The sequence below is a fragment of the Prionailurus viverrinus genome, chromosome E2 (assembly GCF_022837055.1).
Source record: "Prionailurus viverrinus isolate Anna chromosome E2, UM_Priviv_1.0, whole genome shotgun sequence".
Classification (NCBI taxonomy): Eukaryota; Metazoa; Chordata; class Mammalia; order Carnivora; family Felidae; genus Prionailurus; species Prionailurus viverrinus.
The window spans coordinates 46,194,964-46,222,703 of NC_062575.1; the positions used below are offsets into that span (position 1 = coordinate 46,194,964).

The window sequence follows — 27,740 nt, forward strand, 5'->3', positions numbered from 1 at the left end:
AAGAGTAGATGGGGGGGGGGAGGGGAAAGTGGGTGATGGACAGGGAGGAGTGCACTTTTTGGGATGAGTACAGGGTGTTGAATGGAAACCAGTTTGACAATAAATTATATTAAAAAAAATAGAAATATCCATAATCATTATGGAAAAAATAAAAATTACCAAAGCAATCAGAAGATGGAAAAATCAATGGATATAACATCTGGGATTGCAGTACTAATATCATTAAGAAATCACAATTCCTTAGGTTACAAATGTGATGCAATATCAATTAAAAATACCCAGGAATTTTTTAAAACATTTGAGCTAATTCTATTTTTTCAAAAAGTTTATTCATTTTTGAGAGAGAGCGAGAGAGCAGGGGAGGGACAGAGAGAGAGGGAGAGATTCCAAGCAGGCTTTGCACTGTCAGCACAGTACCCCATGCGGGGCTGGATCTTGTGATCCATGAGGTCATGACCTCAGCCGAAATCAGGAGTTGGACGCTTAGCTGACTGAGCCACCCAGGCACACCATGAGCTAGTTCGAGAGTCTAAATGGAAAAATAACCAGTAAAATTCTGAAGGAGGAGGAGAGGAATTGGATAAGTAGAACCATCAACTATTAAGATATAACTCTAATAACTAAGAGTATAGCTTCAGCAAAAATGTAATGGGTCACTAGAACTACTTAAAAGTTCAGCTATAGATCCAAATACATAGGAAAGGTAGTATATGATAATGAAGCCGTTTTGGATCATTTAATATCCTTTGAATTGTTACAAATCTTGAAGATTTGAATGTATTAGTTCATATATATATACATTGGTTGCATTTAGATTTTTCAACAAATGCTTTATTTTTCAAATTAAAAAAAAATGTTTATTTATTTTTGAGACAATGTGAGAGACAGAGTGCAAGCAGCGGAGGGGCAGACAGAAGGAGACACAGAATCTGAAGCGGGCTCCAGGCTCTGAGCTGTCAGCCCAGAGCCCAACGTGGGGCTCGAACTCACGAACCGTGAGATCATGACCTGAGCCGAAGTCGGGCGCTTAACCGATTGAGCCACTCAGGCACCCCTAAATTTTTTAATATTTTATTTATTTTTGATAGAGAGAGAAAGCACAAGTGGGGAGGGGCAAAGAGAGAGGGAGACACAGAATCCGAGGCAGGCTCCAGGCTCTGAGCTGTCAGCACAGAGCCTGATGCGGGGCTCGAACTCACGAATTGCGACATCATGACCCAGCAGAAGTCAGACGCTCAACCGACTGAGCCACCCAGGTGCCCCAACAAATGCTTTTAGTAGCCATATGGCAAAGATAGGACAAATTTGTATCCATATTTATTCAAATAGTCTGAAGCATCACTCCATAGTTTACTCAAAAATAAAAAGAAAATACAGTTTTCAGTAGATAAGACTGTTGACTATAGTTCTTAGGGTAATAAATTAACATTAGGAATGGGAAGAACTGACAAAGTGGCCCCTGATAGGATACATTAAGAAAGATACAATATCACCCATGTATTCTTTCAAGAAATATTTAGCCCAAAGTTAAACAAGGGGAAATAATTTTCCTAAATATGTAGGAGGACATTCTGGGCAAGAAAAGCAGTCTAGGTACCAAAAATATGAAATTTTTGAGATACAAGAGATCTGTGAACTGTTCTAAGTCAAAGCAGACTAATAAGATATGCCAACTAAATGCATGACCTTAGAATCCTGGATTTAAAAAGAAGTTTTAAAATCATTGTTGGGGGGAGGGGTGTTGCCTGGCTGGCTCAGTCGGTACAGCATGCAACTCTTGATCTTGGGTTCATGAGTTTAAGCCCCACATTGGGTGTAAAGATCACTTAAAATACATAAATTAAACCTAAAGTAAAATAAAATAATTGCTGGGGTAATTGGGAGAAATTTGAATTGTACCATATGTTAGATCATGATATTGTGTGATCCATTGTTAAATTTCCTAAGTGTATTTATTGTGGTTATATTAGAGAATATACCAATTTATAGGACATGTGTAGAATATGGACATGTCTGTAAACATAGATTATACAATAAATGGCCTTATGTAATTGGACAGCCACCTAGGAGAGAGGAAAAAAAATGGATCCCTAATGCCACGCTCAAAGCAAATTAAAATGCAAATGCATCAAAGATATGGATTAAGAATTGACTTAAGAATTGAACAAAAAATATGATAAAACCATGGAAGAAAATAATAATGTGAAATTAACTCAAAACCATGAAGTCATTGTAGGAAAATATATTTGTCTACTTTTTCACGGCAAAATATTTGAAACACTATTGAAAAAATATAATTCCTAAACCGGTACATTTTTTAAACAGAAAACTGTCTATATTGCTTAATAACAAAAATAGGGAATACAAATCATTAAGAGAAGATGTAAACAACGATCTAACAAAACAAGTGAGTATGAAAAAGTACGTCACATAAGAGACACTGCAAAGGAATTTTGCTCCTTTGGAAAGATTTTTATCTCCTGTCCCGATATGATAGATATCATTTAGAAATGTAGTTGTCACCTATCAGATTGACAAAATAAATTTGGTATCTAATCTTTTAGCCACAGAGTAGGAACATGGTGATCTATACATGTTGCTGTTGGACAGCTAAATTGGCATAACCTAAAGGAGGGCAGTAGCAAATACCTATCAAAACTTAAAACACAGGTACATATATCCCTAGAATTTATGGAGAAATTTATGTAACAGCTGTTTTCAACATATCCACAAGAAACAAGAATATATTTTTTGGCACTGATGTAATAGCAAAAGAAGAGGGTGAGAGGTAGGGAGTGAGGATCAATTACAGTAATAAATTGGTTATATAAATTATCATCCATCTATTCAATGGACTATATAGCAAATTAAAAGAATGCAGTATGTGTATTAATCTGAAATTAAAATATTCTTTAAACTTTATTTACTTTGAGAGAAAAAGAAAGAGAGAGTGTACAGCAGGAGGGGCAGAAAGAGGGAGAAAATCTTAAGCAGGCTCCATACCTAGCATGGTGAGATCACAATGGTGAGATCATGACCTGCCAAATCAAGAGTGGGGCACTTAACCAACCCAGATGCTCCTGAAGTTACAAATATTTTAAGCGTATATTACAAGCTAATATTTTTGTTGAAGTTTATATTTATCTATACATATGAACTCACACACACACACACACACACACACACAAACACCCACATATATATTGTTGTGGTGTGAGAGTGGTGAATGCACTGGTTGCTTGGAGAATCTTGGGTGTCAATATTGGGGACAAGGGCACAAGGTGTTCATTTTTCACCTTGTATATTTTTAATTTTATTTAGCATATGCAAAATTAGTCAACCAATTTTATACCATCAACAAAAACCTTAAACCATTTAAAAAATCAAACTTGGGTTGCAATTCTTTTCCTTTTTTTTTTAATGTTTATTTATTTTGAAAGAGAGAGCACGAGAGCAGAGGAGAGAGAGGAATGAGAATCACAAGAAGGCTCTGCGCTGTCAGCATAGAGCCCAATGCGGGGCTCAAACCCATTAACTGGGATTGTGACTGAGCGGAAATCAAGAGTCAGACACTTAACCCCCTTAGCCACCCAGGCGCCCCTGTAACCCTTTTCTACTTACTAGTGGTCACTGAACTTTTTTGACTTTGGTTTCCAAAGTCTGTTGAACAGAGTAATGATTCCCCAGGTGGGATCAAGTGAGCCAAGGGCATTGGCACCCTTCTGCCACTGAGGCAGTGGTCACTATATAATATTAGCTGTTGAATAGCAACAGCAGTCTGGAGGGTACCCACCCACCCCACCGTGCTGGTTCACCAAGGAGGGCAGTCTGCCCTAGGCACAGGAGGTTAGAGCCCGGGTGGTGCTGTCAAGGGTGTAGTGCACTCAAAGGATTCTGGAGATTGTAGTTCAGGCCTCCGAAACGTCTCCGAGTTGCGCAGGCGCAAGATGCTATTTGGTAAAGTGAGCTTCAGCCTTTGGCCTTGTTGGGACCGTTTACTGTGGCATCTGCCGAGCTCCAATCCCTTCTTCACACCCTGGCGCCGGACTTCTTGGGGCTGAAAGGCTCACAGGCTCGAATGGACATAAGCATAGCCTTGCGATTGGAGGCCTTATATCAGGTAAGTTTGTGCATTTGTCGCCGCGGTGTTAGCAAGTTGGGATGTTAACATCTGGAGATTGATTCACGTGTGAGGACTACCGGGACTGATTCTGATCAGCTGTGCTTCTGGAAGCCATGGCCTTTTCAGGGACAGAAGCGCCACGGGGTCTTTGATATGGGGCCTGAATTGGGGCGCGTCTCCAGCTCAGGGTCTTAACTGAAGTGGGTTTTTCTCCTGCGGGTCTTGTCTCCAGGAGTCCTGTTCCCAGGTGTAGGGGAGACAGAAGAATGCTCAGGAGTAAGGTGGCACGGGGTAGGGGGCATTTGCGTCCGTGTCTCCAGACACTGCCAGCCGCCCAAAGGTCATTCTGCTGCAGGTGGAGCCTGCTGGAGCGGAATTTGTCGGTTCTCTCTCCCATCCCTGTGAGTGTATTTGTATGAAGTGGAGAGAGAGGACAATGGGGAAGCAGGGTATGGAACTACCCTTTGCGGGTTGTTCTGGGAACTGAGGCCAGCGTTGCCCTGCCAGCCCTGCAGTGTCAGGACTCTGCCCTTTTCCAGAAGGGGAGCCTTGAAGAGGAATGGGCATTAGCTGCAAGACTGAAAGCCAGGTGAGGTAATGCTAATTTTCTGCTTCCTGAAACACAGTGAGCATTTGGCTTCTTTATCCTGACCTTTTCTAGGTAGGAGCATCTCTTTCAGGTCCTTCTAGCCATTTCCTTCCATTCCCTCTACTCAGCTGTGTTGCCTAGGTGCCTCCTCTGATTGGCAACCAGTGCTCAGGACTTTTCTTTTTTCAAGGGTTATTTTATTTTATTTTATTTTATTTTATTTTATTTTATCTTATTTTATTTTATTTTTTTAATGTTTATTTATTTTTGAGAGAAAGAGACAGAGCACGAGTGGGGCAGGGGCAGAGAGAGAGAGGGAGACACAGAATCTGAAGCAGGCTCCAGGCTCTGAGGTGTCAGCACAGAGCCCTACGAGACTCTGGGCTCAAACTCACTCACTGAGAGATCATGACCTGAGCTGAAGTCGGTCATTTAACCCACTAAGCCACCCAGGTGCCCCTAAAACTTTTAGAGAAAGAGGGAGTGCAACCGGGGTGAGAATGGCATAGTGGGGGAGAGAGAGAATCCCAAGCAGGCTCCACCACCAGTGCAGAGTCCATCACAGGGGCTGGTTCCAAAGACCCTGGGAACATGATCTGAGCAGAAATCAAGAGTCAGACACTCAACCAACTAAGTCACCCAGGCGCCCTGGTTTATGTTTATAGAGCACAACCAGTTACTTTCAAGCAGAGATGCGTGGATGCAGGAGGTGAATATTTCGAGCCTTTTCTTCTCTAGACTCTTAACTGATTCTCAACCAGGAACAATTTTGCTGCTATCCTCACTCCCTCCAGGGATATTTGCCAATGTCTGGAGGTATTTTTGGTCATCAGAGCTGGGACCAGCCAGTGCTACCAGCATCTGTGGAGGTCAGAGTTGATGCTAAACATCCAAAAAATAATGCATAGGACAGCACCCCACATGGCAAAGAATTATCCAGCCCCAACTGTCAACATTGCTAAGGTTGAAAAACTCTCCTATAAACATGGCTTTATACCATTTTCTTGATTCTAATAGTGATATTTAGAAGCCCATTGCATTTCTGATTCCTGATATTTCATATATGACCATTTTTTTCTGTCCTCATTTTTTTTAAGAATCTTCTCTTTATCTCTTTTATTCTCAAATTTTATTCTAAGATATTTTGTAAAGGTGATTACTTTTTCTTCCTTAGAGCTAAATGGGTAAACAGTAGGTGGAGGGAATTACCATTTACTGACAATTATATACCAGGCATTATTAGACTAGATGATGCTTATACTATTTCATGTAATAGTGAGACTTTACTTAGCTGGCCTTTGTACATCCCAAACCTGGTTAGATCCTGTAAATATCTTACTGTGAATGGGTGATTTGATCTATCTTCAGGAACTGGAATGTTTAAGTACATAAATTAAATCATACTGACATCCAGGTATCTAGACCCAGCCTGTTTATTCTATCTATCCTTTCCTGTAAACACTGACTTTATCACCCATATTTTCGCCTTTTTCTTTTCTCTCATTTCAAAGCATTTGTTTTTAGGGGCACCAGACGGTTAAGTATCTGACTCTTGACTTTGGCTTAGGTCATGATCTTGCGGTTCGTGGGTGTGAGCCTCACATTGGGCTCTGCAATGACAGTGGGGAGCCTGCTTGGGATTCTCTCTCTGTCTCCTCTGTTTGCCTCTCCCCCCTCTCAAAATAAATAAACTTATTTAAAAAGTTCATTAAAAATAAATGAATTAAAGCATCTACTTTTATTATAACCTTAATACACTGATTTGTTTTTTCAGGGATTGGTGTTTAAGGATGTATCTATAGACTTGACTCAGGAGGAGTGGGAATGCCTTGATTTTGATCAGAAGGATGTGTACAGAAATGTGATTTTGGAAAACTATAACAACCTTATCTCAGTTGGTAAGCAAACCTATCTCTAAAAATTCAGTCTTCCTCTGGAATATTTGATCCTCTCACTGTGAATTTCTCAGCTCCTTTCAGATATCTTATATATTCCATTTCCCTGTTCCCAAAGAGATAGCTTGAGTTTTATAGAGTTGAAAATGTGCAGCTCTACTGAAGCTGAGACTGAAGCCCCATCTTCTCTAAATAATGACCTTTCCTCTTTAGTTTTGAATTCTGGGCTTCCCATAGCAAAACTATATACCGTTTCTCTCTCCATTTCTAAGCCAGATATGGTATCCATACTGGGGCAGGGGAAAGAACCCTGGATGATTGGCAGAAAGCTGACAAGGGACCTGCTCCAGGTAAGTGTGGGATAGTCAGGCAAGGAGAGGGCATTGAAGGATGTAACCCAGCTGTTTACAGAGGAAAGACCTCTGCGAGATATTTTCTGGGAAGTTTTCGTCAACAGTCAAAACCTGTAAAGAAAAGTAAGACCTGTGCACCAAGCTGTCCAAATGTCCCTTACCTTTACCTCCAACTCTCACTTTCCATCATTCTCTTTCATGCTTCCTTCCCATTTCAAAGTGGGAAGTATAATCCTTGTACCTTTTCAGTGACCAATTTCTACATTTATTTTGTATACAATTCTAATACAATTCCACATTTTCTTTTGCATTTAGATTTGTGTATCAGTATCTCTTAAAATTTTTGACACTTCTCTTCCCTGAAACAGTTTTCTTTTTACTTCATTATTGTGTGTGTATTTATTCATTTATTCTTCTAATCAACAGTTACTGATTTTATAATTTGCATAAGATGCATTATTAAGTGATGGAAAGATTATAAGACTTATAAGCTATTAAGAAGTTTATGGACTAAGGAACCTATGAATAAGTCCATAAATAATATTTTTTAAAGTAGAATCTACTACAAGAGGGGTTAAATAGGGAAGTCAGAAGAAAGGGCTAATGATGGGAAAGTGGAAAGCCCCTGTCTTACTTCATTTGGGCTGCTATAACAAAGTACCAGAGACTTGGTGTCTTATGAACACAAATTTATTTCTCACAGTTCCAGAGACTGGGAAGTTCAGGATCAAGGCGCCTACAGATCTAGTGTCTGATGAGAGTCTACTTCCTCATAGTTGATCATCTCACTGTAACCTGAGCAGAAGGGGGGTCTCTCTGGGGTCTCCTTTATAAGGACACTAATCCCATTCATAAGAGTTCTGCCTGCATTACCTACCTAATCACCTTCCAAAGCCCCCCCCTCCTAATACTGTCACCTGAGGGGTTAGAATTTTAATATATGAATTTGGGGGGAATATAAACATTCAGTCCATTGCAGCCCCTACAGAGATGTGATAGCTCATGCATTGGGAGTGATTGCAGTCACCTCTGTAGAGAGTATTTGGGATAAAGAGCAGCACAGAACTCAACCCAGGGCTTGATCTCATCAACTGTGAAATCATAACCTGAGCCAAAATCAAGAGTTGGATGCTTAACCAACTGAGCCACCCAGGAGCCTCGCTTTCTTTATTTTAATAGAATGGTCTTCATTTAGGTTTTCTATATTATCTCATGATTAAGTTCAAGTTATGTTTCTCCTGCCAGGGTACGAAAGATGTGATATTTTGTCCCTCTTAGGGCATCATATCTAAAAGTATATGATTTGCTTCTGACCCTCGTTGATAATGTTAATTTTGATTACCTGGCTTCGATACTCTCCACCTTCTCTATTGTATAGTTTTTATTTTTTCCTGCAACTAAGACAGTCATCTATGGGAAGGCACCACGAAAATTGTATTCCTCATCAAATGCCCCCCACCACTAGATTTAACATCATTGATGGTTCTTGCTCATACCAGTCTTAACTATGAGGGTTCCACTATAGTCATTTATTTTTAACCTTTATTGATTTTTGAGATAGAGAGAGAGAGCATGAATGGGGGAGGCTCAGAGAGAGAGGGAGACAGAATCTGAAACAGGCTCCAGGCTCTGAGCTGTCAGCACAGAGCCCGACGTGGGGCTCGAACTCACGGACCGTGAGATCATGACCTGAGCCAAAGTCAGATGCTCAACCGACTGAGCCACCCAGGCGCCCCAGTCATTTTTCAGTTCCAGCACTCCCTCTGTATTTCTCAGTCTGTTTTCTATTGTATGGAAATATCTTCACTATTTGTCTAGCTATCAGATTTATTTTGGTTTCTATTCCTCACTGATGTGGACTCCTGGATTTGTACTCTTTGCAATGGTTTATTATTCATTAATTATTTTAGTGCTTAAATCATCCCAGGTTTGGCAAGTCAGAGCCTCTTCAAGCTAGCTCTGAGTCTTTCTGACATGCTAACATAATTTTTTAAGTGCTCACTTACTTTTTGGTACAAAAATGTATTTAAAGATCTTTTTCCTTTTAAAAAACCTTTTTAAAGATTTTAGGGAAATATGTTGTATTTGTTTGCCAGGGTTGTGAAAGAGAAGCTTTCCTGTGCTTCTCTCCTAGCTTCCATTGGCTTGCTGGCAATCTTTGGCATTCTTTGTCTTTTCCTGAATCACCTTGATCTTTGCCTTCAGCTTCACATGTTCTCTCTCTCTGTGTCTCTCTCTGTCTCTCTCTGTCTCTGTGTGTGTGTGTGTGTGTGTGTGTGTGTGTGTGTTACCAGATTCCCTTTGCAAGGACACTAGTCATATTACATTAGGGGCTCATCCTACTCCAGTATGATCTTGTCTTAATTTAATTAATTCTATTTACAATGACTTTGTTTTCACAAAGGTCACATTCTGAAGTACAGGGGGGTAGGTGGTAAGGAGATCAACGTATGAATTTGTAGTGGACACAATTCAACCCCATAACATTTTCATACATATAAAAATTTTGAAACCAAGTTGCACAGTCTGAGTAATAACACAGTGAAGACCCATCTTGCTACTATGTAGTTTAAGAAATAGAACATTGCAAGTACCTTCAGGGCCCCTTATGTGCCCAATTACAGCCACTGTTTTTCCCTTCACTGTGTGGTTTGAAATGAGACTAAATGTGGTACACATCTTGGTATCTAGTCATGCAGGTTCTCACATCCTTGCTTCTTTGTTAGAAGTATGGGTTATGATCCACTGGTGATACACAGGTAGATTACTGAATTTTAAAATGATCACCAATAGTTCTACTCTGATTATGCCAAAATTGATTATAAAACTAAAATCATTTGTCTAATTTGCTTTTGGTAGTTGGAGGTGTCTTTGTAAAATTCAATTTGGAGCCATCTGGGTGGCTCAGTCAGTTAAACATCTGACCTTTAATTTTGTCTCAGGTCATGCTCTCCCGGTTGTGGTATTGAGTCCCACATCAGCCTCCACACTGGACATGGAGGCTGCTTAGGATTCTCTTTCTCCCTCTTCCTCTGTTCCTCCCCTGCTTGTGCATGTGTCCTCTGTCCCCGAATAAATAAGCATTTTAAAATGTAAAATTCCATTTTAAAATAATTATATGGAATATTTCCAAGATTTCAATGGCAAATCCATAAAATAGGGTATATTCAGGGAAGTCTAGCTTTTATCCCAGTCTGTTCCACACTGTTCTGCATCCCCCACCCACCCACTCCCCCCCCCCAGCAAGACTTTACCTTTCCATTTTTTTCCTAAATAAAAGCAATGTGTATATCTTAAAAATCTCCCTTTCTTACTTTCATGGCAGCATACTATATACAATTTAGTCCACCTTCCTTTTTTCACTTAACAATATATTCGGGAGATAACTTCAGGGAGGTCTGAAGATTTTCATCATTCCTTTTTACGGTTGGAAAATATACTCCACTTAGTAGATGCACCATAGTTTTTTCAACCAGTTACCTAAGGATGGACATTTGAGTTAGTTCCAGTCATTGCTATTATAAATTGTGCTGCACTGAAGGGCATTGTGAGTAAATCTTCTAAAATTTATGTCAGTATATGTTTAGAGTTGAGTCATGTCACTCATATTGTTGGTTTATAAAAGGATAAGTAAGTATATAATTTGGCTAAATGTTGCTGAATTCTCCCCCACAAGGGGGTGCGTACCATTTTGTCATCCAGCTAGTAATGAGTGAGAGAGTCCATTTCTCCATAGCTTCCTGAAAGAATATGCTGTCAAACACTTAGACTTTTGCCATTCGGACAGTTGCAAAATATTATCTGTGTAGTTTTAATTTGTGTCAAAAATTGAAAACTATTCATTTAAAATTTCCTAGTTATCTCATGATCCCGTATGACTTCCTATCAATTCACATGCTTTGTGCATTTGTCAAATTCCAAGAGTGTATTTGATCACTGTATAAATCATTCACATCTCATATACATTAATTTTAATTTAATTCCCCTATTTATACCATAAAAGTTTCATTTCTTCCGGGGGGGGGGGAGCAAATGTTTTCTATTATGCTTTCTTTCAGACCACGAATCTAGGTGTAAACCAAGGAATTATCTCTGAAGGAGGAAGTTTATGAAATAGAATCACCCCAATAGTTTATATTGGAAAGTCTTACAAAACATGAACTTGAGTGTTCCTGTTATAGAAATGACTGGGAATGAAAAGAAAAACTGATGAAAAACAAGGATCTTGTGAGAAAATTTTTAAACAAGTTATTTTCAACTATGAAAATGTATACACTTTCAGTCAGCACCCATCTCTTACTCCATATCAAAAAACTTATATTGAAGACAAAGCCTGGGAATGCGAGAACTATGAGAAAGGTTTTGTATGTGACTTCCAACTAACTACACATCAGAGAATTGATACTGGTAAGAAATTCAGGAACCATAATGAATATGGGAAGGCCATTAGTAGGGGTTCAAAACATTTTCAGCATCAGATCATGTTTATTAATGAAAACTGTGAGCATAAGGAATGTGGTAGAGTCTTAGACCGTGTCCACCAGAGCATTTATACTGAGGAGAAAATCTATGAGGGTAAAGAATGTGGAAAAGCCTTTCAATATTTCTATCACATCAGAGAGTTTACACATGTGAGGAACCCTGTCTAGCTAAGGAAAGTGGGATTTTTTTTTTAAATCATTCCTCAGACCTTATTTATCATCAGATACTTCTTGCCAATGAGAAAACTTATCAATGTATGTTATATGGAAAAGCCTTTAGTAGCAAACCAGCCATTACTCTGCATCAGAGAATTCACGCTGGTAGAAACCACATATATGTAAGAAGTGTGGAAAAGCCTTTCATAGCACTTCAATACTTATAGAACATCAGAGAGTTCACACTGGTGAGAAACCTTATATATGTAAAGAATGTGGCAAAGCCTTTCATTATTCCTTGGATCTTAAAAGACATCAGAGAATCCAGACTGGTGAAAAACCCTGTGAATGTAAGGAATGTAGCAAGGCCTTTAAGAGTGCATCGTATTTTTTTATACAGCATAGAATTTGTAGTGGTGAGAAACCCTATGAATGTAAAAATTGTGCTAAGACATTTGGAAGTAACTCAACCCTTAATCGACATAAGAGAGTTCATACTGGTGAAAAACCCTATATATGTAAAGACTGTGGAAAGACCTTTTGTAGCAGTTCAAAATTTACAGAACATCAGAGAATTCACACAGGTGAGAAGCGCTATGTTTGTATGGCATGTGGAGAGACCTTTTGTAACAGTTCTATACTTACAGAACATCAGAGAATTCACACTGGTGAAAAACCATATGTCTGTAAAGAATGTGGAAAGGCCTTTTATCACTTTCAGACCTTCATCAACATTGGGGAATTTATATGGTTGAGAAACCCTATGAGTGTAAGGAATGTGGGAAAACCTTTAGTAGTAGCTCTGCCATTATCTGGCATCAGAGGATTCATACTGGTGAGAAACCCTTTGAATGTAAGGAATGTAGAAAGGCCTTTTATCATTCTTCAGACGTTTCTCAACATCAGAGAATTCACAAGGGTGAGAAACTTTATGAACGCAAAGAATATGGGAAGGTTTTTGTACGTAGTTTAAATCTCAATCAACGTAGAAAAGGTCATGCTGGTAAGAAGCTCTGAAAATAATTTGTGGGAAAGGCATTCACTTAATTTGAGTTAGGACTTCATGCTGATTAGATCCTGTAATTAATATGAGGAGCCCTTTATTTGGTATTGACAGCTGAAATTGCCCAAGGATATAGTAAATATTAGAAGACCATCAACAGGGGCGCCTGGGTGGTGCAGTCGGTTAAGCGTCCGACTTCAGCCAGGTCACGATCTCGCGGTCCGGGAGTTCGAGCCCCGCGTCGGGCTCTGGGCTGATGGCTCAGAGCCTGGAGCCTGTTTCTGATTCTGTGTCTCCCTCTCTCTCTGCCCCTCCCCCATTCATGCTCTCTGTCCCAAAAATAAATAAACGTTGAAAAAAAAATTAAAAAAAAAAAAAAGAAGACCATCAACAGTTCACTTCTTACTTAATATCAGGAATTTATAAATTTGAATGAAAAAAATGAAAACTTTGGTGCATGTCAACCTTAAATGTCAGACAATTTATTACAGAATAATTCTAGAATTTTATTTTACTTTTCCTACAATAATTCTAGGTATTTTTTTGTCTTATGTATATTTGCTGATTATTAAAATTGTTAATTGCGCTTACAGTTCTGGGCTGACTTATTTTTCTCCAAGATTTTGAACCCATCACTACTTATTCTTTCCAGTTGCTTTTCCTGCTGTTTTGGCGGTACAGTCTTATTTATATAAGCTTTAAAAAAAAAAAAAAATATATATATATATATATATACATATATATATGCTTAAGTTTCAGGGCAATGATTTATCATTCATTTGCATATGTTTATATATGTGTATGTATATACATACTTATATATCTGTAATTATACCTGTACCTTCTTTTCTTCATTATTTTTATTTTTATATATTTTAATACAAATAGAACTGTACTGCCTTTTTGAAGAGTTACTTTTTTTTTGAAGTGTTACTTTTAATATTAACATTTTATTGTAATTTTTTCAGAAAATTTCAAAGAGCGCAAAAGAAACTATTATAATAACCACTCTCAAAATTTTCAAAGCAAATTCTTTCAGAAAATTTTAAAAGAAACTCCTTTTCACAAATTGCCTTTCCTATGGTAGAGCATAGCATGAACAGTTTTCCAAGTCAGTAAATAGTATATCATTATCCTTATTTGAATAGAGCTAATGTTTATCTGTGTGGCTCTACTATTATTTTACTAGTCTATTGATAAAATGTTTGCCTTCTAAATTTTGTCTTTATAAACAATGCTCCTTTCAACATCCTGTTTGCATTTCGTATACTTGCCTGCTTTATTTTTTATTTCTGAAACAATCTGTGAATGTCTTATACTTAAAAAATTTTAAATATTACAGATAAGCTAAACTCCCCTTTGACTATTTCCCTTCCTCTAGTTTCTCCCCTAAAGTTACCACTGTTGGCAGTTTCATTCGAGAGCCTTTTTAAAAACATTTTTTAAGTGTTTTATTTATTTTTGAAAGAGAGAGAGAGAGAGAGAGAGAGAGAGAGAGAGAGAGAGAGATACAGAGTGTGAGCAGGGGAAGGCAGAGAGAGGGAGACACAGAATCTGAAGCAGGCTCCAGGCTCTGAGCTGCCAGCACAGAGCCCAATGCAGGGCTTGAATCCATGAACCACGAGATCATGACCTGAGCTGAAGTGAGATGCTCAACTGACTGAGCTATGCACATGCCCCTCAAGAGACTTTTTAAAAATTTTTTTAATGTTTATTCATTTTTGAGAGGCAGAGAGAGACAGAGCATGAGCAGGGAAGGGGCAGAGAGAGGGAGACACAGAATCCAAGGCAAACTCCAGGCTCTGAGCCATCAGCACAGAGCCCTATGCGGGGCTCGAACTTACAAACTGCAAAATCATGACCTGAGCTGAAGTTGGTCACTCAACCGACTGAGCCACCCAGGCACCCCTCAAGAGCCTTTTTAAATGCAACTCCACACACACGTTATATATATATTGCTTTCAATCGTATATGTTTTGCTTCAAGTATGGCAAAATTGAGGTGACTAACATAACTGTCATTGGTATGTTATGAGTAAATGAGTTATGAATGCATGAATATAACTAGTGAATTGTTTAGTAAATGTTAGTCACTATTATCTTCATCTATTTTATTTATGGAATGGTGTTGAGCTGTGGGGGATAAGCTTAGGGATCCCCCGGGCTTACACCAATGGGTTAGCAAGGCATAAAGAAATACAAAGTCATAAGATGCTCACACCTGAGTTCGGGTAAACCAGATTGGCACCCCAAGAATATGGGATGCAAAGGCACCCTGAGAATAGGGAGGCGCAAAGGTGCCAGAAATAGGTGCAAATGCACCCTAAAATAGAAAGGGGGTGCAGAACCCCCAAAATAGAGAGGGAGAGGCAAAGGCCTAAAATAGGAATGGTGCAAAGGGGCCCAATACATAGGTATGTAAAATAAACAAGATCAAATATATTCAGGGTGAAAGCACCCCCAATTTAGTACTATAGCAGAAAAGCTGCTTTCATGGGAGAATAGGGCCAGGTTAGGTAAATTGGTGAATTGAACTATGGACCACTGCGCTGCAGGCAAAGCAGCCCAGAGCAGAGATGGTTAACAAAAGAAAAGGTGTCTTGTTAACCCTGAGGCTATTTCTCCTATCTGTCTCATCCCCCGTAGGCTGGCAAAGATAAACAGGCATGGCACCTCCTGTCTGCCGTTAAGAACCATCTACCCATCTGCCTGGCGCCAGGATTTTGTTTTATACTGACCCAAACCCCAAACATGGTATATCTTCAAAACCTCCCTTTCCCCCTCACAGCCTCAAGTTAATGTTTACAGTTTGTCTCTTTGTACACGCCCATCACCTTTGTAGGCCTTCTGATCTGAATAAATATGGGTCATGGACCCTTATTCAGGGCTCTCGTCTTTTCCTGGACATTAGCCATGTCTCGCTTTAATCCTGCATCTGCTCTTTTGCTGGCCAAAAAAGAACTTTAGACTTAAGAGTCTTCGACACTGAACCATAATGTACACTTTACTCACTAACAGACACTCCATATTGGGAAGAAAAAAACAAAATCAAATAAAGATGTTAAGATGTAGTAAGCTCTTCCTGCAGAACTCAATCTTTATGCTGATCATGACATTCGTATCAGAGAGAAAGTGTATATAAATGGGTATGGGGTGGTTGAGATCACAACTGTCACGGCATAATGAGAAGAGGTTTATTACCAAATGTATAATACAGAACACATTATCTGACTGATAAGAGAACACATAGGGTAGCTACCTATCTGAATACTGACTTGATTCTTATCGACATCACCCTTTTGTTAAGGATAAAATCAACACAAGTTACAATTGCTCTAGGAATAAATAATAGTGGGTATTCTGTATAGAAAATGTTGCTTGACAAAAGTACATGGAAGAAAATTTACATTGATGCATGTACTAGAATACTAGAAACTTTTATAATCTATATTTTTAATAAACTATGAAAAAACACAGAAATAGCTAAAGACAATGGAATGCATTTGTGAAAATAATTGAAATAGAGTACAGGTTTCCCCTGCTATTCAAAAGTACAGTGTTCCCCTACCCCCAAAACTCCTGGAATCACAGTAACTTATGTTCCAACGTCCAAAAGGGCTTCAAATATTTGGCAACCTTGGTCACTGTCAAGTTCCCAACATTGACTAGTGCATGTGGCCTTGGGTCGCTCTTCAGGAAGAACGGACCTTTGCCTTTACTCCAGTCCTATTTGTCCTTATAAGGTTTGGAAAGAGGCAATATTGAAAGCATTGGATCAACACCAATACATACAACACACACCTCTGCAAGGGGACATAAATCTTCTTGCTGCTCCTCTTGTTTGTCCACAATAAATGCTAAAGTTGATTGGGTATCTTTGCCTGTTATGGAAGGTATACAAATGTACACATCAGGGGAATTCAAAGGAAAACAACCATACATCCACCAGAAAGTTTAAAAAGGAAAAGGCATACAATATTAAGTATGTTAAAAGGCAGAACAATTAGAACTACAAGACAGAGCTGGTGGAATTCCAATTGGGAAACCACCTGGGAACACCATTTGGCAATGTGTTTAGTTTTACTAAAGCTAAACATATATGTAACCTATGACCTAGCAACTCTCCTCCTAAAAATATATGTAACCAAGATGACACATATATACAGCAAAAGACTACAAACAAGAATGTTTATGGAGCACTATTCTTAGTAGCCCCAAGCTGAAAACAAGCCAAATACCATCAACAATGAGAATGAACTAACTTTATTGATTAAACTCACAAACAATAATTGGCGGAAAGAAGTCAGACCAAAGGGGGAAAAGAGTGTGCATACAATATGATAACATTTATGTAAGCTTCAAAATCAGGCACAACTAGGGGCGCCTGGGTGGCCCAGTCGGTTAAGCGTCCGACTTCAGCCAGGTCACTATCTCGCGGTCTGTGAGTTCGAGCCCCGCGTCGGGCTCTGGGCTGATGGCTCAGAGCCTGGAGCCTGTTTCCGATTCTGTGTCTCCCTCTCTCTCTGCCCCTCCCCCGTTCATGCTCTGTCTCTCTCTGTCCCAAAAATAAATAAATGTTGAAAAAAAAAATTAAAAAAAAAAATCAGGCACAACTAATCTACATTGTAAGTTAGATGATGGAGACTTTACAGGAGGCAGGTAGGGGACTTCTGGGGTGCTAGTTATACGGTCTGAGAAATCTCTGAAAACTTACCCAGCTGATTTGGGCAGTTTTTTATGCTACATTCAAAAACTGTACTTTAAACATTCAACATTTTTTTTTTTTAACCGTAAAATACAGTCTCGGGCACAGCAGCATAATCACACCCGAGGTCATAAACTGAAGCCAACGCACGCACACCAGCACTAAAGCATCACTCTCCCTCTCCTTCCCCACAAGCCTGACTGCCATTAGGGCCCAAGTATTCCTCATGTTTAGCCTCTACAGACTCCGCTCTATCGTGTCCTCCAACCGCGGGTCTTCCAAACTCTGCGGAGTCACCTCCCGCAGCAAGGCTCAATCTGCGGCTGAGGGTTCAAGACTGTCCCATCAGCTCTCCGGGGGGGAGTGGGGGTGGGGGGATTTTAGGCCACACTACAAGTCCCAGAAGTCCTCGGGGCGGAAATAAACTTCCGGCGTTTAGCCGGAAGCAACGGGGATTGCGATTGCGAGTGACCCCGGTGGGAAACTGGGACTGTCAGGTTGCGTGGTTCGTCGGTAGTGAGCGGAGGAGCAGCAGGTTGTCGTTAGGAGCCCGGGGAGGATTACTCGGGTTGTCCGCTCTTTGGGGTCTGTCGTGTTCTGGACTACACTTTCCAGAGGCCTCCGGGTGTAACGTCACTTCCTTCTAAGGTGGTCAGCTCCGTAGTGCTGGAGCGAGTGGAACAGCGCGGCGACCGAGGCCGTTGGTTTCTTCCGGGACTGGGGGACGTGAGCCTGACGCTGGGGAAGCTGAAGGTGAGGCGTGTCAGAGCCCGGCGTCGGAGACCGGCGTGTGTGGAGCCCTAGGCCTTCACACGTCAGTGTATGTGTGTGAATGTGTGACGTAATGTGCCTGTGAGACTGCATGGTTATGTGTGACCACTTGAAGGAGTGTTGATTGTGTCTCCAGCTGTGAGCGTACTTGTGCGAAGCTGTGAGATTGACTCCTTCTTTAATTATGTCGTTGCTTTTTTATGTGTCTATTCCCTCTCAGCTGTGCCTAGCCGGGAGCCGACTGCGGGCAGGCATGGATAGAGATATGCTCACACTGAGGCTATTTGGAGGTTCGACAGTTTCTGGAAGCTTGTGGTTGTGGGGTCTCTGTGGCTTGCTGCATTGCGGAAATCCAAGCTGGGCTACCAGCTGGAAAGGCCAATACAAGAGATGAGTTTTGATTGAAAAGCAATATGAGCTTTATTCAGGAGGCGGGTCAGCTAGCTGGGTAGGCCAACTCTTGTCCAAAGGCCAGCTCTCTGGTTTTTCCCTGGCCCGGACATTTTTATTTAGTTTTGTGGTTTTTTTTGTTTTTGTTTTTGTTTTTGTTTTCTTGTTTATCTTTGGCCCAGAGATTTTTTTAAAAAAATTTAATGTTTATTTTTGCGAGAGAGAGACACACACACACAGAGTGTGAATGGGGGAGGGGCAGAGAGAGAGGGAGACAGGAACCCGAAGCAGGCTCCAGGCTCTGAGCTGTCAGCACAGAGTCCCACAGGGGGCTTGAACCCACAAACTGCGAGATCATGACTTGAGCTGAAGTCGGACACTTAACCAACTGAGCCACCCAGGCACCCCCGGCCCAGAGAATTTTAAAGGGGTTTAATCAGTTAAGGGAGTGCAGTGGTCTGTGACATTTCTGGATTATGTGTAGACTAGTTGATGCTAGCTATAGAGTTATCTCAGTGCTTGGAGGTTGTGCAAGAAGTTCTGGTTCTTTGGTACTCTGAGTTTGGGCGGGTTGTGCAAGAAAGTCTTGTTCCTTGGTACCTGGGGGTTGTGCAAGAGTACTCTGTTCTTTCTGAAAAGGAGGGCAAGGTCTACAGATGCACAGAGGGAGGTCAGTAAAGTCATTTGTGTGACCTTAAACGAGAAAAACATTTTGCTAAAAGATTGCTGGGCTAATCAGAAAGCTAAGAGAGCTTCAAACAGGCTTGCCTCTGTGGCCTGGGAACATTCTGGTCCTTTATTCCTGAAGGTCAGTGGTCTGCATATCTCAAAGGAAGCAAATTAGTTCTGTCACAGATCAGGGGCCTTGAGTCAGCAAGCAAGGAGTGTGTTAACTTGAAGGAAGTTAACTCTTAAGACCAGCTAGAGTCAGCCATTAACAGCTGCTCCCTCTCCTTGTAGCCATGGGGGCCCAAGTTCCCTGGAAATGTCCCTGCCTGATTTGGGAACTTAGAAAGATGAGTCCCAGATTAAAGATTCCAGATAAATTTATCTTTTAAGTCACAAACCTGATCTCAGATTGAGACTTTAAGAACCAGAAATAGTCCCAGGTTGGGGCGGGGGGAAGGCTGAGAAAAAAGCCAGGGTTGTAAGATTCCAATCACTTCCCTCAGGAAATCACCTGGGGAGACCTGTGGGAATTCTCGACCTTCACTCTGTGGTACTCTCTGACTCTCTGGTTCTCAGTCTCTTTCTAACCTTCCTTTGAATGTTTACTTCTGAGTAAATGGAGGGAGTGGAAGTAGTTGCTTGTTTCTAACAAGTCAGTCTGGGCTCAAAGAAAGGCTTGGTGTCCTCAAATGTCCACCAACAGATGAATGGATAAAGAAGATGTGGTATATATATAAGGGAATATTACTCAGCCATAAAAAAGAATGAACTCTTGCCATTTGCAACGACGTGGATGGAGCTAGAATGTAACATGCTAAGCAAAATAAGTCAGTCAGAGAAAGACAAATAACATATGATTTTACTCATATGTGGAATTTAAGGAACAAAACAGATGAACATATGGGAGGGGGGAGAGAGAGAGGGAAACAAACCATAAGATACTTAAACAAATTTTTTTTGATGTTAATTATTTTGAGGAGACACAGGGAGAGACACAGTGTGAGTGGGGGAGGGACAGAGAGAGGGAGACACAGAATTCGAAGCAGGCTCCAGGCTCCGAGCTGTCAACACAGAGCCTGACATGGGACCCGAACACATGGGACCCGAACCCAGGAGATGTGAGACCATGACCTGAGCCAAAGTTGGCCGCTCAACTGACTGAGCCACCCAAGCGCCCCAACCATAAGAGACTCTTAAAGATAGAGAACAAACTGAGGATTGATGGAGGGAAGTTGGGGGGGGGGGGGGAAGGACTAGATGGGTGATGGGTATTTAGGAGGGCTCTTATTATGATGAGCACTGGGTGTTATATGCAAGTGATAAATCACTGAATTCTACTCCTGAAACCAGTATTGCACTGTTAACTAACTAGAAATTAAATAAAAATTGGAAAAAACGAAGAAAGAAAGAAAGACTTGGTGTCTCAAGATTCTTTATTCCTTACCAATTAATGGCTTTGTCTTAACTTTGTAAGTTAACTTACACGGGTCACCAGAGACTAAAGGAAGAGCCACTATTGGACAACTGAGAGTTTTATCCAAGGTAAATCATTCTTTCGTCTCTGAAGTGTTTTCTGTTTTTTCATGGTGTGGGAATTTTTGCTTTTTTTCTTTTGAAACTCCATAAAAGGGATCCTTTTAGTGTTCTGGTCTTTAGGCCTGGCTATTCCATAGAATAATGGGGCCAGAAGGAATGGACCCAAAGAAGTTATTCCACTCCATTTTGCTCCTTTTGACCTAAGGTACATTTATTCACCTGATAAATATTTCAATTCCATTTTTATACTTAGTCTTTTTCTAAGATTTTTTAAGGACTAGAACACATCTCTGAGTAAAATTCAAAAGCCTTGATTTTGAGTATTTAGTTTTCAATTTTCTTGTTTTTTTTTATTTTATTTATTTTATTTATTTATTTATTTCAACGTTTATTTATTTTTGGGACAGAGAGAGACAAAGCATGAACGGGGGAGGGGCAGAGAGAGAGGGAGACACAGAATCGGAAACAGGCTCCAGGCTCTGAGCCATCAGCCCAGAGCCTGACGCGGGGCTCGAACTCACCGACCGCGAGATCGTGACCTGGCTGAAGTCGGACGCTTAACCGACTGCGCTACCCAGGCGCCCCTCTTTTTTTTTTTTTTTAATGTATGTGTGTTTTTAAAGTAAGCTCCACGCCCAGTGTAGTGCCTGAACTCACGACCCTGAAATTAAGAATCGTGTGCTCCACCACTGACCCAGCCAGGTGCCCCTCAATTTTATTTTTTATTGTTTAAGTATTTAAAAGGTTCAGAAGAGTATACAGTGAATTCTTCCTTCCAGCCTTGCCTCTAGTCTCATACTTTTCCTATTTCAGAGGCAGCCAGCGTGACTAGTTTCTTGAGTACTGACTGCCAAAGGAATTCTCTGTACTTTCAGATGGCTATCAGTCTTTCACTATTATAAACAATGGTGGGATAACTTTCCTTGAATATATAACATCTAGCTTATCAATGAGTTTATTGGTAGAATGAATGCTAATTTCTTGGGTAACTTTTATGTGGACTTTAAATTTTAATAGTTTTTGCTATCTTTTCCCTCATAAAGGCTATATTGTCACTTTTCTAACCAGTATTTTCTGATTTTGTGTTTCAGTCAAGGTATTTTGCTGGTTGTTGGAAAGTTTAAGGAAATTATTAATATGCTATTGTAGGGTTTTTCAAACTATGGGGTTGTTAACCTGATTTTTGTGTGTGGTAAAATCAATTTGCTAAGTCCTGACCAGCATTTTCTTTAACTTTTCATTGTGAAAAATTCAAACATGTACAAAAATAGATTAAATAGCAATGAACCGGGGCACCTGAGTGGCTCAGTCGGTTAAGCGTCCGACTTCAACTCAGGTCACGATCTCGCGGTCCGTGAGTTCGAGCCCCGCGTCGCGCTCTGGGCTGATGGCTCAGAGCCTAGAGCCTGCTTCAGATTCTGTGTCTCCCTCTCTCTCTCTGCCCCTCCCTTGTTCATGGTCTGTCTCTCTCTGTCTCAAAAATAAACATTAAAAAAAATTAAAAAAAAATAGCAATGAACCTCTATGTACCACTTTGCTAGGCTTCAGTAGTGATTGACTCATGACCAATTGTCTTTAATCTACCCACCTAGGATTATTTTGAAGTATTTTGAAGTACATACCAGAAGTATCATTCTATTCATAAATGTGTGTATAAATAATAGTCTTTTATTTATTTAAAAAAATTGTTTTAATGTTTATTTATTTTTGAGAGAGACAGAACGTGAGTGGTAGAGGGCAGAGAGAGAGGGAGACACAGAATCAGAAGCAGACTCCATGCTCTGAACTGTCAGCACAGAGTTTGATGTGGGGTTCGAACCCATGAACCATGAGATCATGACCTGAGCCAAAGTCGGATGCTTAACTGATTGAGCCATCCAGGTGCCCCATAAATGATAGCCTTTTAAAAATATAATCAAATACCATTATCCTCACTGAAAAAATAATAATATTTCCTTAATATCAGATATTCATTTAGAGTTTAGATTTCCCCACAGGGCAGATAACTTTGTTTTTAAGATTTCTTTGAATCTGGGCCCAAATAGGATCCATGTGTTGTGATGATTCATAAGTCTTTTAATAAAGTCTTTTTTAAAATCTTTAGTTTCTCATTCTTTCTTTGTCTCTTTCCTTGCAATGAATTTTTTGAAGAAACTGGGTGATTGTCCAGTAAAATTTCCCACAATTTGTCATCATTAACGTGTTTTTATGTATTTCTTAGAAGTTGTATCTAGAGGCTCGATCAAGAAGTTGTATCTAGAGGCTTCCTTCCACCCTCTTCCCCACCTCTTTGGCAAAATGATTTCACTGATGCTAATGTATATTTCCACGAAGAGGCACATAATGTCTGCCTTTTTGGTGATATTTTCTATTATTTCGTTAGAGATTGCTAAATAGTTATAGTCTAATTCATTAATTGTATCTTCTTTCTTTAACTGGAATAATTATAGAAAGTGAAAATTTTCCATATCAACTTCTTGGTTATCTTGAGGTACAGATTGCTCAAGGGAGGCAGGACAGATTTTTTTTTCTCATAACTTACCAGTTTTCAAAATGAGGAAATAATGAACGATAATGAAATGATGTTTTGCTAGCATTCTCTTCTGGGGACCACTGATTTTCTTTTTTACCATTATTATAAAGGTATGGATTTTGATACACTTAAATGTTTCAATCTATTGTCGTTTTATTTATGTATACTTAAATTCATATTGTGTCATATTTGACCATTTGGAGCCTATTCAGATTGGCTCATGGGTCTTTTTGACTTGATCTTAGTAGGCTTTGATAGCTTTCTTGCTTTTTGGTAGATCTTCTCTGTCAGGAGTTGACAGACTTTCTGCTAAGGACCATATAGTTAGTTTCTTAGGTTTATGGGTCATACTTTCTCAGTTGCAACCACTCAACTTTGTTGTAGAGTGAAAGCAGCCATATATAATACATAAACAAATGGACATGGCTGAGTTCCAATGAAACTTTATTTCCAAAAACAGACAATGGGTATATCAAATAGGAGCAGAATTTAAAAGGTGAGGGGCACCCAGGTGACTCACTCAGTTACGTGTCTTTTTTTTTTTTTTAAGTTTATTTATTTTGAGAGAGACAGAGACAGCATGAGTAGGGGAGGGGCAGAGAGGGGGGTGGAGGGAGGGAGAGAGAGAATCCCAAGCAGGCTCCGCGCCATCAGCACACAGCCCAAATGTAGGGCTCAAACTCATGAAACCGCGAGATCATAACCTGAGCAGAAACTGAGAGTCGGATGCTTAGCCGATTGAGCCATCCAGGCGCCCCAACTGTCTGACTCTTGATTTCAGCTCAGGTCATGATCTCATGGTTCATGAGTTCAAGCCCTGCATCAGGCTCTGCATTGTAAGTACACTGTCAGTGCAGAGCCTGCTTGGGATTCTTTCCCTCTCCCTCTGCCCCTCCCCTGCTGATGCTTTCTCTCTTTCTCTCTCAAAATAAACAAACTTAAAAAAATTAAAAAAAAAAGAATTTAAAGGGTGAAATTTTGTATCTAGTTTAGTGAATGCTGATAGAGATGATTAAATTGTTACAAAGAACAGGTACCAGCTGTAGTTTTTAAGCAAACACCTCCCACATACACACCTTCTGAACACACACTTAATGGAAATCAAATTCCCTGTAACACCCATGAAAGAGAAATGCTATTACTCTGTTTCTAAGAAGCAATTGTCAGATTTCTGGTAATGTTTCAAATCAGAACCTCACCTTTTATGAAAAGGCCTCTTATAAACTCGATAGTGTGTTTAGGGGGAAAAATGGATACATGGAATTTATTGGAGTTAAATTTGAGAGAAAAGGAAAAGTAGAAGACTCATATTAATATGTGTTATTTTATTGTTATGCATTTCTACCTTTGTTTGTGAGGTTACTGGCTGAATAATGCCCCAAATAGGACTTGTCTCATGGCAGGGATCCAAAGTGATTGAGTTGTAATGAATTATATTTAATTGAAATAAATTGCAAACAAAACCAGAAATCAAGCAGTAGGCTGATTTGGCCAACACGCCATTATTACCCTCTTCTAGGCTCTTGTACGTTTCCTAACTCAGGCCTCCTTCATATTAATGGGAAATGGTATTTTAAGACGATATTCTAGGTGCTAGGATATTCATTGCTACTGGGTTGATCATTGTTTCTATGGCTTTACAAAGCTAATATATACGTATCTTTTAAAAGATTAAAAAATAGGGGCGCCTGGGTGGCTCAGTGACAACCACTCAGTCATTTGAGTGTCTGTCGATTTCGGCTTAGGTCATGATCTCACCATTGTGAGATGGAGCTCCACATCCGGCTCCCGCTGAGCATGGAGCCTGCTTGGGATTCTTTGTCTTCCCCCCCCACCCCACCCCCCCCCCCCCTTGCTTGTGGGCTCATTCTCTCTCAAAAATAAATAAACACTAAAAAAAGAGAAAAGATTAAAAAATAAACTGTCACAATCCCAAGGAGCCTAGAGATATGATGAGTTAATGTAATGTGGTATCTTGGATGGGATCATGAAACAGAAAAAGGACAATTCTTTATTCCTTGCTTTATAAAGTGTGGAAAAAATATTCTGATTCTTTATTCCCCACTTTATAAAGAACACTCAATAATAATAGTGATTTGATTACTGAAACCAATTTTCCATTTTTGGTGTTTTTTTGTTTATTTTAATCTTTTTGTTTTTTTAGGGTATATTCTAGTAGGAATATGGAATCAAATTAGTGTGTTCTAGAGTCATTTGGAATAGTGCCTCTTGAGAGGCTATGCCACAAATTGGAATCACATTTGTTTGTTTCACTTTTTAATTTTTAGAGATTGCTCTTTTAAAATTTAATTTTGTCTTTTAAAATTTAATTTAATTTTTAAAAATTTAAAATTTTAATTTTGTCCTATAATTATATAAAGTACTTGGTCCCAAAGTCAAATATGCAAAAGAAGGTTTAATTTGATCTCTTCCTCCATTGTACTTTCTACCTATAAGTAGTCACTTTCTTCTGTGTTGCAGTTTATTCCATCTTTTAAAATATACTATAAGGAAGCACATGAGTGTATATGTATTATAGGTATTTGTATTTATTTATACCAAAAGCAACAAAACAAAAAGTAGATAAAGGGACTTCATCAAAATTAAAAACTTTTGTGCTTCAAAGAACATCATCAAGAAAGTCAAAGACAGCCCACACACAATATGGGCCAAAGTCTTACAAATCATTTTTCTGATGAGGGACTTATGTCCAGCAGATAGATATATTACAATCTAAAAATAAAAAGTTAAACAACCCAATTAAAAATCGCCAAAGTATCTGGGTAGGCATTTCTTCGAAGATAAACAAATTACTATTAAGCGTGTGACAAGATCCTCAACATCATTAGCCATCAGGAAAATACAAATCAAAACCACAATGCAATATCACTCACACCGACTAGAATGGCTCGAATAGAAAAGACAGATAATAACAAGTGTTAAGAAGGATGTGAAGAAATTAGAACCCTCATATACAACTGGTGAGAATATAATATTTAAATATAAAGAGAATATAAAATGGTGTAGCTGCTTTGGAAAATAGTCTGGAGGAGTGATGACTAACAATTGCAGGGATAAGGAAAGTATTCTAAAATTGATTATGGTAATGGATTCTGTGAACATACTAAAAACCATTGATTCGTACACTTAATAATGTGAATTGTATGGTGTGTGGATTAAATCTCAACAGAATTGTTTTAAAATGTATGACCATAAATAAAAATCAGGAAAAATGAGTAATGTCCCTACTTCTATTCAACATTTACTTTAGATTGTAGGCACTTCACCAAGCCTGGGGGGAAAAGTAAAAAGTGTAACCATTGAAAAGCAACCAAAAATTGATTAGCAGATAATGATTGTCTATAGGGATACAAAAAAATGTGGAAGTATTCTAACAATTATTAAGAAATGAAAAATCAACAAGATATATAAATAAAAAACCAAGTTCAACAGCATTTATCTTTTTGAAATGTTGCTAGCTTATCTTTGAAAGGAATTACTAGGAGTGGGGTCACTGGTAAAATGCTTCTATAATTTCCTAGTTATTGCTAAATTCCTTCCTTTGAAACTGTACATTTACTCAATCAACATTTTACTACTGGTTTTCTCAGGGATCTTCCAGAAGAATATACTGGCAAACTTTTGGGTATTTTCCATTGATATTGGTCTCATTGTAATTTTAATTAACATTTTTGTTATAGTGAGCAAAGTTGAGCATCTCTTTACATACTTAGTGTATTTGCATTTGTTTTTCTTTGAACTGTCATTTCTGTTGTCCATTTTTCTATAGGAGTATTATTCTTTTTCTGCTTTTAAAGCCATCTTATATCTTATTTATGTTAGCCCTTTCTCTGTAATATAAGTTCCAAATGTCTTTTCCTAGGTTGTCACTTATCTTTTCTTTTACTAACGGTGTTTTCCCAATTAAAATCAATTTTTTTTTTGTGGTTAAATATCCATCTTTCCTTTAATATCTATAGATTTGGCTCATAGCTAGATAAGTTTCTCTAACTCCTGAATTTTAGAAAAATTCAGGCATTGTTTCCTCTTACGTGATTTAAATTTTTACATTTCACAAGGGCCTCCATCTGGAACTTAATCTGATATATTCTGAGGAGTAGTCCAATTTTTTCATTTTTCATTTTACTTCATCATCACCTTTTTATTTTATTTTTATTTTTTTATTTATTTCTTTTTGAGAGAGAGCCTGTGTGCAGGCAAGGGAGGGGCAGAAGGAGAGGGAGAGAGAATCTTAAGCAGGCTGCATACCCAGTGTGGAGTCCAACACAGGGCTTGATTTCATGACTGTGAGATCATGACCTAAGCCAAAATCAAGAGTTGGACACTTAACTGACTGAGCCATCCAGGCATCCCCTTCATCACCTTTTTAAAGGTCCATATATTTCTCACTGATTAAAGATTCCACCTTTATCAAATATGAAATTTCCAAATATTTGGGTCAGTTTTTTAGATCTCACAATTTTCACTGGATTTTCTCTCTATAATTTTGAAATAATTGAAAGAAATTAGGAGAGCT

At 39.2% G+C, this 27,740-nt stretch overlaps 1 protein-coding gene across 2 annotated transcripts in view; it reads left to right on the forward strand.

Annotated features, from left to right (window-relative positions):
* Positions 1-17,787: 17,787 nt before the first annotated feature.
* The window catches only part of LOC125153539 (zinc finger protein 420-like), a 58,808-nt gene continuing 48,855 nt past the window's right edge, over positions 17,788-27,740 (forward strand). For both annotated transcript variants that reach the window (XM_047836790.1, XM_047836791.1), the window contains exon 1: positions 17,788-18,057. The gene's annotated coding sequence lies outside the window, so the exon portion shown is untranslated. The remainder of the gene's footprint in view (positions 18,058-27,740) is intronic.